The 12,558-nt window shown below is 42.5% G+C and overlaps 1 protein-coding gene and 1 pseudogene across 4 annotated transcripts in view; one reads left to right on the top strand and one right to left on the bottom strand.

Annotated features, from left to right (window-relative positions):
• SERGEF (secretion regulating guanine nucleotide exchange factor) overlaps positions 1-12,558 on the bottom strand; it is a 180,841-nt gene that overhangs the window by 63,255 nt on the left and 105,028 nt on the right. The window lies entirely within an intron of this gene.
• LOC112479431 lies at positions 5,815-5,933 on the top strand (annotated as a pseudogene).

The raw sequence follows: 12,558 nt of genomic DNA, 5'->3' as shown, positions 1-12,558 counted from the left end.
AAATCATTTGGAAGTGATAGTCAAAGGCAATCAGCACAGGTTCCTGACAGTAACAGGCTCAAAAGGCTGTTACTTGAGCACTGGAGGCCAAATCAGTAGTGGTTTGTTTCTGGAAGCCCCTAGTACTCAAGGTTGGTCAGCTTGGCAGTCCACAGCCCCAGGGTGAACCCTGGCAGTCAGAGGCAGGCCCTTGCTCTGTCTGCACTTTGTAAAATGAAATAACTTTATTTACATTGGTAGGTGCAAAGGGGCAGCAAAGCTTCTTGAGGCTTTTTTCCTTATAATATCTGATCCCAGATCCCAGCTTCCACAGGGAAGAGGGCTACCCACACTTACATGGACTCCCTGACAGTGCCTGGCAAAGAAACACCTGTATGTTTTATCACAGTAAGTATTTCCAGGTTGTCTCATCTCTGAGGTCCTTTGAGACAGGCTCTGTATCTAATTTATCTGAGGGGTCCCACCATGCCTCTCCCAGGGCCACACACACAGCACAAATTCATTATATGCATTATATACCAAGGCTGGTTCCCTAGATTCTGTCACAGGAAGCTGTTCATATTGAAAAACTGTAGAAACTTAGATATCTAACATTAGGGTAATACTTATGTAAATTACGATAGAGCCATCTCATGGACTATTACATAGACTTGGAAAATGATGCTTACAATAAAGGAAAATACTCATGATATCCTATGAACTAAAAACTGCCTATATGTAATACGATCTCAATTCTATAATAAAACATTGAATAAAGGACTGGAAGGAGACACACCGAAATGTTAACAATGATTGCCTCTGGGCTAGGGGTGAGGTAGACATTACAAGTGTGGTTTTTCCTTTTGCTTTTTCTATGCTCTCTGAATTTTATATAGTATTCTTATAATCAGTAAAATATAATGCAGTTCCCACTATAGAAGGGAAAAAAACCCTGCCTGCTATAATATCTGCTATGTTCTGAAGTAGTATGTGTGTGTGGCGGGGGGGAGGGGAGGAGATTTGAAGGGAATATAACTAAATTATAAGGGCAACTGCATCATGGTGGTAGAATTATACTTTTTCTTCTATTCTGTATTTTCAAATATTCTTTAATGGTGGTGGTAGTAGTAGTGGTGATGGTGGCAGCAATAAGAGCAAGAATTAAAGCCACTATATTTTGAGGACTCATATGTGCCAGGCATCATGCCAAGGCACTTTATAAACATTCTCTCATCTTACTCATTGCAATAATCTTTTCAGGTAGGTTTGATTTTAGAGATAAGAAACTGAACTCATACATATTAAATAACTTTCATAGCTAACTAAGTGGTAGTAGCAGAATTAAAACCCAGGGCTGTCTGATCTGTAAGCTCCTATTCTATACTGCTAGATCGTGTTACCTTTGTTTTTAAAAAATAAAGTTATTTCATTTTACGAAATGCAGACAGAGAAAGAGCCTGCCTCTGACTGCTAGGGCTCACCCTGGGGCTGTGGACTGCAGAGCTGACCAACTTGAGGACCAGGGCCTTCTAGAAACAAGCCGCTGACAAATGCCAATATCAGGCAGCAGATGCTGCTCTGAATTAATGAGCGAGACAGTGATGAATGGATTTTGTCAAGGCGATGTACAGCTTGGAGCTCAAAGCTCCCCACTGCTTCTTGCTGTGTGTGCATTGGTACGGAGGGCAGAAGACTGAACAACACAGGCCACAAAATCCCAGTGCTATGCTCCTTCAACGAGATTGTATCAATGACCAGTGGCTTCATATTGCTCCTGTCAGCATCTACCCACTGCTCAGCTGCAGGCAGCTTTCTAGAAGACTCTGTTAACAATGGCAACGTGCCCAGGAGGAAGAGATTCGGAGCCAGGAAGCCAGTTGAATCCTTGGTCCTCTGCTTTCTGGCTCTGAGACCTTCCGCCAGGTATTTAACCTCTTGGGCCTCAGTGCTCTCAGGTGTAAAAAGCATATAATAGTATCTGTCCCATCTGCCTCACAGAATTGCCAGAGGACAAATGAGACAATCCATCTCCTCACACCCACGTGTCTCACCTTTCTTACATATAAATCTGACTGTGTCATGCCCTTATATAGACCCCTTCACAGGCTCCCAGTGTTGGGAGGACAAAGACTAAACCACACAGTTTGGTTCACAAGCCCCTCAAAAGCAGGCCCCTGTTGACCTCTCTGGCCTCATTTCTTCCCTCTGCTACTTAGGAACGCTCGACTCCCAATAACATATTCCCTTGGTTCTATTCACACCGCTCGGCATTTTCTCTAAGAACATCGCACAGTTTCAGGCCTTTATACATGCTATTCTCTTTGACTGGAATTCCCTCTCTCCCACTGTCTACCTAGCTAAATCCTTCAAGATAGCGCAAATATCTCCTCCGGGTAAAAATGGCCCTGACTTCTCAAGGCCAAGCCAGCTGTTCCGCCCTGGTTACCCCCACAGCATTATGCATGATGGCCCTTATCACACCTGAGATGTCTATTCATGGACTGTGCATGTGTTAGGCACAAATGTCTCTCTGACATGCAGCAGAGTGCCTGCCCGGCAGTGTTTCTGCCACACAGCCCAAGTGCAAGGCATGAAGTGGGAGGAGAGAATATAAAGATAAGGGGCCCAGAGAAGTTAGATGATCCCAAAACAAATGTGAGTAGTGGTGTGGCCACTTCAGCCCAAAGGAGACAGGCAGTGAAATGCACAGCAAGGGCAGGAAGGGAACAGCCCTACAAGAATAGTATAGAGATGACAGAGGCATTGAAAGCACAGTAGGATCGTTCCAGGAACTCTACACAACAAAGCACAGTAAACCAGCAATAGAGGTCCATCCTAGGAGACAGAGTCCCACTATAGAGAAAGTAGGTTCCAGCTTTGCTGGCCGGAGCCTTCAAGAGAAAGGGTGCGCACCCCCTCAAGGGTGGCAAGTGGAGAACAAAGGTGGCTGTGGAAAGCTGTCCTTGACTCAGTGCTGCTCAAGTACTAGAGGGGTCTCTTCTATTCAGGCATTCCAGCCTGAGATGGCAGAGCTGCAGACAACAGTTTCCAAACCCCCAGTTGCCACAAAAACCAGCTCTCTCAGCGGCCCTCCTGCCAGGCTAGACTCCATCAGTTCTTACAAAGGGAGTTGCACTGGGATCTCCTGGGGGCTGGATCCCACTAAATGCAGCCGAATGGGGATGAGCTGGGCCAAGAACTGACTGGTAGTAAATGCCCAGTGAAAATACGCTGAATTCATTAATGAGTTAAATGAATAAATAACTAAATAAATGAGCAAAAATTAATACGAAAATATTTGCCAAATGCTGAATGTGAGCACTTTAGTTCTCAGTGGTACACTTGTACCATTTCTAAAAAATAGCTGACTGGCCCTTTTGAGTGCTTATGGCCAGGTACCCGTCTAAGTGCTCAGGCACCCGTCTAAGTGCTTTGCCTGTTTTATCTCATTTAAGCCTATACCAAACCTAAGAGATGGATTCTTTTGTTAGGATTGTTTTACAAATGAGGTGGTTGGGGTTCAGAGAGGTAAGGTCACTTGCCCAGTGTCTTACAGCTAGTGCAGGTGCAGGATTCTGTGTTCAGATTCAACCTTTCTATCCTCCCACCTATTTCAACCCTTCTCCTTTATATGTAGGATGGAAATAAACTGCCCACCCAGTTCCTTACATCTGGCAACCCAGTGTCAATTATCTAGTGACCTTAAGCTGGGAGAATCTTCGATTTACAAGACCCAAACAACATTTTCCTAGGGCTAGAGGTGTCCACCTTTGCACCCATCAAGAAGCTGTTCCAGGGCTTTTTCTTAGGAGAAAAGGCTGTAAAATAGCATCAAAACTTTGTCCTCTGCCCTCCTCGTGAAAGCTGTCACCTTGCAGAGAACTCCACCAGATTTTTCAACTCTGAGCAGATGGAAATCAAGGCGGGAAAAACAGAGTGGGCGAAGTACAAACAGGACTCGGGAAGAAGCACTAAGATGCCTGGAGAGGAAGCGGGGCCAGGGACCGCCCTCATCTTCTGCTGCTCGGCTGGTGACAGCCAGGGACCATCTTGGGACTCGCGCCGACATCCCGCAGGGCCTGCCGATTGGTTCCCGCCGGTGCCAATGGGTCCAGCACCATGGGTGCCATGGCAACAAAGCGCATGTGTGGAGGCACGTGATGCCAAGGGTTGGGCAGCCATTCCCCGGGACTCAGAGGAGGGATTCAAAGCCTGGGCTCCCCGCCTCACTGAGAGTGCTTGGCAGGCAATGCTGCCTTGGAAGGAGAAGCGTGCTGGGAGCAACTCCAGAATGGCAGCCTCTCTTGGGGTTAACAGGGAAGGGAACGGTTGCTTCCGTGCAGCCTTGCTAGAACTGCCCAAACCCAGTTGCCATGTGTGTAGAACTCTGGGGAGATAACCAGAATTTCCAAACCTATTAGAAAAGCAGGGCTGGGAGGCTGGGCACATTTCACAGTCAAACCGCAGCCCTGTTAGCCTATGGAGTTTTACCCCTTATGTTTAGAAATAGCTCCAAATAGAGCTCATGGTGATAGCAAAGAGTCAACACAGTTGTTTGCTTCTGGAAGCACCTAACCTTAAAAAGATACCTTGAACTCCATGTGTGAGGGCTTGAATTTTTGACTGAAGCCTAGATGTCAAACGAGGTAAGAGAGAGAGAGAGAGAGAGAGAGAGACAGAGAGACAGAGAGACAGAGAGACAGAGAGACAGAGAGACAGAGAGACACTTCCAGGCTTCCAGGCTCAGCAGCTCCATTTGTCCTCCACTTCAAAGCCCTGGGTGAAGAACCCATTCTCCTTGTAAAGCCAACTCTTTTCCCTCAAAGCACATTATATACCTAAGAAAATGAGGCTTCAGCTAGATTATACTACCTCCTCGAATGGAGAGGATGGGGTAAAGAGGAAGACAGCTAAAATTTGGTAAGAGCCTGGATGCCGGGCATGTGACATTGTGGAATTTCACTTTATCTGTATAGCCTCACATCCTCAGCTACTCTGAGAAGTGGGAATCTGTCTCCCTGCTCAACAGGTCAGCAAACACACGCAGAGGACTTAAAGCACTAGTGCCAGGTCACACTGGGCGATACACCAGGTTGATCTAAAGCCTATGAGCTGAACCACTACACATACTGCCTTCCTCGTCAAGTACTGGTATCAGACTGCCCCAGTCAGTAAGGCTCAATTTCTCAGTGACAGACAGATCTCTTACTCTTTATCTCCCTCCTACTCTGTCTCCATCCTGTTAATTCTGCCTTCTCAAAGCTCTCAAATCTATGTCTTGATTTCCAGCTGCCACCATCTCAGTTCAGTCCTTTTCACTCCAGCCTGGATTCCTTTAAAAGTCACCTTAATGACTTCAAACTCTCTTCTCTCCATCATTCATGATCTCATTTAAAAATTTTTTTTTGTTTTAAGTTGCCATAGTCTCAAAACCTCCTAACTTCCTACCACACTTGATCTCTCACTTCTTTCCTACATAAACCTGTTACCCAGCAACACGAGTCTCTTCTCTGTGCCTGGAAAATCTGTTTCTCCACTTTTACACCTTTACTGGCATCATTCTCCCTTCTCCATACCATTCTAAACCTGACCAACCCTATAATACCCAGTTCAAGACCCCTGGCTTGAGGAAGCCTCCAAGATTATCTCAGCCCCAAGGACAGATATCTCAGACCCTACAACCCGCTTTGGCTATGCTTTGATTTTGTCAAATCTCCTTTGTACTGTTAATAATAAGACATGTCCTGGCCCTGCCACTTTCTGGTCATATAACCTTGAGTACATGTCTTTGCCTCTCTGGCCTTCAGTTCCCACATCTTTAAAATGTAGAAACAAGTCTGTGGCCATGCTACCCTGAACAAGCCCGATCCCATCTGATCTCGGAAGCTAAGCAGGGTCAGGCCTGGTTAGTACTTGGATGGGAGATCACCTAGGAAGACTAGGTGCTGTATGCGTAAAAAAATAAAATAAAATAAATAAATAAAAAATAAGGGATTGTAAGCTGACAAGGTCCTTGCAATCTGTGAGGTTAACCAAGGGTTGCTTCGCCTAAAATAAAATAAAATAAAATGGAGTAACAACAATCTGGCATCTCTCATACATTCTAATATCTGTCTGCCAGCCCCTCTACCTTCTACCCAACATCTACAGAATTCACTTTGAGCTTGACCCTGATCTACAGATACATTTCCAGAACATGTAAAAGGAAACTATAAACATAAGGCACTGGCATAGGATTACTATGAACAGTTCATTTTTCTTTTTCAACAGTTACTCTATTGGCAGATAAGGAGAGGACTTCAGAAATGTCTACTGAATTAGACTATAGTACGCACAATTAAATTAGCCAGGAACTCAGAATACTTGCTTTTCCCATAGTGCCCTTCTAAGGGAATTCCTTTCTCTTACGTTGCTAGGTTAATACTATGTGCTCCTGCCTTCTGCGGCCATATCTAATTGGACTATGGATGGATACCTGTTCCAAAGTGGGTTAACACACAGATTGGCCACAGCTTGCGAAGTGATTTAATGTGGAAAGCCTGCCTAAAAGTGCAGGAAGTGAGTCCTCTGGTCTAGTTGGTAGCTGGAACAGTAGCTGGAAGAAATAATTTTGCAGTAGTAATAGTTAATTCAGGCAAGACTCATTAAAGGATGTTAAAACTACTGGGCAAAAGTCTGAAGAGGAACGAGATATTTATGTAGTCTCAAAGTATCTCTTCACAGATTACTTCTTAATTACAAAAGAGAAATGGTAACTTTATAGCAGAGAAAGGAGGCAACACCACCTCACCCAAGTAATCTAAGTTAGCATCACTATTAATGGGATAAACTCATATGAGGTGCCTCTTTATGCAATGCATTAAAGACACAATGTCACTTATTTAGTTCTTGCCAAAAAATGCCTAAATGGAATCTAATCATGAGGAAAAATCAGATAAAACCAAACTGAGGGCCATTATACAAAACAACTATAAAACAACGGTCCCATACTCTTAAAAAAATATATAACGATGTCATAAAAGATAAAGAAAAGCTGTTCTAGATTAAAGGAAGCAAAAGACATGACAACTAAATGCAATATATGATTTTGTACTGGATCCTGGATCAAAGTGAAAAACTGACATAAACGATATCATTGAGACAACTAGAGAAATATGAAGGTGCTATGTAGATTAGATAAAAATATTCTATTAATGTTAAATTTTCAGAAAAGATACACATATCACACAAATGTAACAAAACGTTAATACATATTGTGCCTGGGTGAATGATTTGGAGAGTTCTTTATATTATTCTTGCAACTCTTCATAAATTTGAAATTATTTCAAAATAAGTAAAAAAAATTTAAACAAGCAAAACTAACTGTGGTAAAAGTGGAAAATAGTAGTTATCTTTGGGTGGATATATCTGAGAAGAGGCATGAGGGAGGCTTACTGGGGTAGCTAATTTGGATGATTACACAGCTGTATACAAATGTAAAAACTCACTGAGTCTGGTCCAAAGTTGACATTTGTTAAGTCATCTGACTTTAGCCATGAGGCCTGCATTTTCTGAGCCTCCATTTCTTCACTGTAAACCAGGTGTAGTAACACTTGCCTCACAGGATTGCGAAGATTCAATGCGAACCAAACAGTATGCCAAAGAACCCAACCCAGCTCTTAATACTCAGAAGTAGCTCAGTGTTACTTCCATCCCCCTTGATATCCCAACTCTTTCTATTATAAGGCCTCTGGAAAATATGTCTTCATATGCGATCAATATCAAGGTAATTTACATTGTTGTGATTTTAAATACTGGGTCTCTCTTCATAAAGGCTACCTGCAATGAAGCTATTTCTGATTTCAGCAGGCTCCACAGCTTCCCAGCTCTGTGTAAGCCACTGGTGTCCAGATGCAGCAAAACTTATGTATACAGTCAACTCACACGCAAAGCACTGAGTGCAGCCAGGTGGGCGGGGGTATATGCATGACTCAGCCTTGAGGTCAGAAAGCTGAACATGATTTCAGAATATTAAAATTGATGGGCTACATGGGATAAACTGTCACTCAAACCAATGTCCCTTTAGCAAGAAACCCATGGGATCAAAGAAAGAGAACTAAATCTCTTCCTCAGCCTCTGCCACACTGGGGGCATCAGAGAAATGGTGAGTCTTAGTTCCGGCCTCAGTTATTGCCTGGAATTCTGCAGCAGCTTCCTTGGAGTCTCTCTCCTCCCCAGTTTCTCCCTGCTTTACCGAAATGCTCTTCCTAAAGTACACATGGATTATTTGCTCCCCGTTGCCCAAGCCGAAATTCCTTTGTCTGGTATTGAAGATCCTCCACGGTTGTGAACTACTCCAGTTCTCTAGCCTCATTCCCCTGTAGAATTATCCACAAATGCTCGTATTCCAGCCTCATCAGACCCCATCCACAGCATTCCACCACCCTACTCCTCATGACGCCTGGCTCATGCCGTCTCCACAGTTCAGAGTAACCTTCACCACTCATCCTTGGGAAGGAGGGAGAGAGAAAAAGGAAAAGAATTGCTAACATTTATTAACTACTAAATCCCATTCTAGGCACTCGATGTGAATTAACTCATTATATCTTCATTTGATAGATGAACTGAGGAATAGAGTGGTTAAACACCTTGACTAAAAAGCACATGGCTAATGAGTGGCCAGGCCACTTCAGAAGTAATTGCTCCCTCCTCTGGGCCGATTCCATTTACTATTAAGTGGTTCACATGTCCGGCTCTTCCCAGATTATAAAGATTATAACTTTGTTAAGCCTGAAGACTGCATCTCATTAATCTCTTTCCTCAGTGTCTTGCACAGAGCGCCCCGCCCCCGCACATAGTAGGTCCTAATCAGATGTTTGTTGAATTGATGTCACTCATCTGTGTACCTCATACAGATCTCAGTGCAGAGTCTGACAGAGTAGGTACTCAAGAAATACCAGATGATTGACACTGGATTTATCTCTGGATTTATCTCTGAATTTCCTCAGCACCTTACCAGAGTCTCATAAATGCTTTGAGCTCTGTAAGTAACGGCTGAATTCAGACACTAGGTGATCCTTCAGATGTTCGAAATTTGAGTCAGAAGATAAACAGAATGGCCTCCCAAGACATGAGAGGTAAATCCCACAAAGCCTGAGGAAAAGCCTCTGGGTGATGCCCCAGAGTGGGAACAGTTAGAAATCTCACCCCTAGTATGTGGAGGGAGACAGCACAATCCCCTCCTATTTCAATTCTATCTCTAACAGTAACAACAAAAATAAACCGAGAGGCTGACTCTGAGCCATTTGTGCACAAGGCCCAAGAATCTTTGCCTCTGCTGCAGCTTGGCTGGACTACTGCCAGGGATGTGGCAGGAGTACCTGAACATGGCCCCTGACCAAGAGGCCTGCTGGTGTCCCACAGCCCCTCACACTACAGATCACCTTTGCTTTTTTGATTAGAACAAAACAAAACAAAATCTAGAGTGCCAGATCCTAGAGTTCTATTCTTTCTGGGATTAAAAAGTCAAGAATGCACATAAGATGTGACAGAGAGACCAAAGCTTATGATAACAAGTGTGTGCAGTGTAACAGTGAACACAGCACTAAGAATGACAACTATCTGCTGCAACTGACTGCAGAGCCATGTGCCCCAGCCTGACAGACAGACTTCCTTCCAAGGCACAGCCCAGCGATTGCTGCTGTTCTGTTCCCAGGAGCCGCTTGCTAGAATCCCACTACCTTCAGTCCAGCTCCCAGCTGAGTGACATCAGCAGTGCCCTCCTGAGCTACTGATGTGACTCTGCAACTGTTTCTTCTGGTTCAAGGCAAAGTTTTAGATTATCAGGTTCTGTTCTGGGCTACACATACAACATAACTTTTAAATCAAGTTTATTCATTTTTCTCAGATTATAAGATTGATATATAGTTCTTGTGAAACAATATAAGGAAAATTAAAAATACCTATAATTCCACCATCCACACTATTAACACATGGTATATTTCTTTGCAATCTTTCCCTGTCAATATTCGTCTGTGTGTGAATAAAATATACATAATTTCAGAAACATAGTTCATGTCGTATATGGGTTGTGCTACATATTCCATTTTATATCATTACATTTGCACTTAACATAATGTTATGTTTCCCATGTCATTACTTTCATTGAAAATGTGATTTTTAGCATGTGTTTTATAGCATCATAGAAATATGCCCTGATTTCATTATTTCCTTACTGTTGGGTACCTAGATTGCTTTCAATATTTTGCCATTATAAATAGCAATGTGATGAACATTTTTGAAAAATCTTTGCCTACATCTCTGATTATATCCTTAGGATAAATTTTATAATGTAGAATTATTGAATAAAGGACTAATAAACCTCTTTAAGGCACTTGCACAATTTGGGAAATACATTTTATTAGGGTCATTGACAAAACAGATCACATTCAGAAGAAAAAGAACAAAATGCAGAAGGGCTAACAATACTGAAGTAATGATATTGGCAAACATATACTGGGTGTATATACTGTGACAGAGAAGGTGCTTAAGGGCTTAGTTTACTTAATCTGTTAGTTTACTTAATCTGTGAATTAATTTTATAACATATGCATACATAGCTAAGGAAACCAAGGTTCAGAGAAGTTAACTTGCCCAATATCACAGGTAGTAGGTGGCACAGCTGAATTTAAATCCAGTTATGTGTGATTCTAGCAAGACTTATTGCTATGCTACAACATATTAAGTAAAAAAAAAAAAAAGAAGGAAAAATTAGTATTTTCGATCTAAAGCAAAAACTTGGATGGCACAGGGGCCACAGGACAGGGAGGAGGGGAATCAGTTTGCAGAATGAGATGTCAGAGGGATCAATGAATAAAAATGTTTCAAATGTCAAAGTACAGCTTAATATCAGAAAGGACATTCTAAAAATGAAAATTTACCAAAAATGTAAGGGCTGTCTCAAGGTGGGCCTAATCTAATCACATAAACCCTTTAGAAGCAGAGAGTTTTCTCTGGCTAATGGCAGAAGGAGAATTCAGAAAAATTCGAAGCACAAGAAGAATCTAAGGCACCACTGTTGGCTTTTATGATGAAGGGGCCATGCACAGGGTCTGAATAGCATCATCTAATTGCTGAAAGCAACCTCTGGCCAACCACCAGCAAGGAAACAGGACCTCAGTCCTATAACCACGAGGAACTGAAAAATGCCAACAAGCTGAATGAACTTAGAAGCAGATTCTTCTCTAGAGACTCCAGATAACAATCCAGTCCAGTTGACTTCATGATTTTGGCTTTATGAATCCTAAGCAGAAAACCCAGCTGAGCCCACCTACTTTTGAACTACAGAACTATGAGCTAATAAAGAGATACTATTTTAAGCCAGTACGTTTGTGGTAATTTGTGCAGCAAGACGAAACTAATACAATGAGAATATGGATAAACAAACTGCAGTACAACATATAATGAAATACTACTCATCAATAAAAAAGGAACAATCTGTACACAACATGGATGAATCTCGAAAACACTGTGCTGAATAAAAGAAGCCAGACACAAAAAAGTACATATGGTATGATTTCATCAATACGAAGCTCTAGAAAAACAATTCTGATTTTTAGTGATAAAAAACAAAGACAAATCTAATCTTATAGTGACAGAAAGGCTGGGATTAGGGTGGTGGGTTAACTGGTCCCATTCCGTGCCTGACGTTTCTGCCTCCACCTGTTCCCTCAGTCTTGCATTGGAGCTGGGAGGTCCAATCACAAAACACACCACTGCTCATTCATTTCTTTCTCTGCCACTCTAAGAAGGCTAAGGGTCCCATTATCCCCTAATGCAAATAAACATTCTATCAAAAACCTTAAAATACATATTCTAAAGGGGAGTAACCAAGTTTTCAAAAAGGTACGCTACACAGATTTCCCTTTTCAAGTTCCTTTTAACAGTATATACCATTTATAGAGGGCCAATTGGGAGGGTTGACTAGTCACAATAATTAACACTATTTTAAAAGTAATATTTTAAATAAGTAGCAGCCAGCAACGGTGACTGATCAAGGCAGGAATCTGGCTCTGCCTTCAAGCAAAACAGAGGTCAAATATTTTTGAATGAATTACTTGTTCTAGCAGCTCTAATGTGAAGCTGTAAACATAAGCTGCCACCTTCTGCCACATGCAGCAGGAAGGCTGCGTGGCAGGGGACAAAGAGCACGAGCTCTGCAATTACAGACTGTCAGGAAGCTACTGTGGCAGTCCAGGTGAGAGCAGGTTTACCTCTGGTTCTATCACCTATTACTTTTGTGAACTTGGCCAAGTTGCTAAGACTTTCTAATCCTCAATCTAATCCTCAATTTCCTCATCTGCATAGCTGGAATTATAGCAATAACTTCACAGGACTGTCATGAGGATTGAATTTAACTACCTTTAGTATCTTGGACAAGGAAGAAACTTACATGCTAGTTCACTTGCTCCCTTGTCCACAGGAACTCTGATGACCCAGAGAAACAAGGAGAAGTAGGAAGTTACTGAGAGCAGGGGAGGGGTCTGTTTTCCCCAGACCTCTTTTGTCTTCCATTTTTAAAAAAAGTTAGAAGAGAAAAAC

The sequence above is a fragment of the Pteropus alecto genome, unplaced genomic scaffold (genome assembly GCF_000325575.1).
Source record: "Pteropus alecto unplaced genomic scaffold, ASM32557v1 scaffold120, whole genome shotgun sequence".
NCBI lineage: Eukaryota > Metazoa > Chordata > Mammalia > Chiroptera > Pteropodidae > Pteropus > Pteropus alecto.
This window is presented reverse-complemented; position numbering and strand designations above follow the sequence as displayed.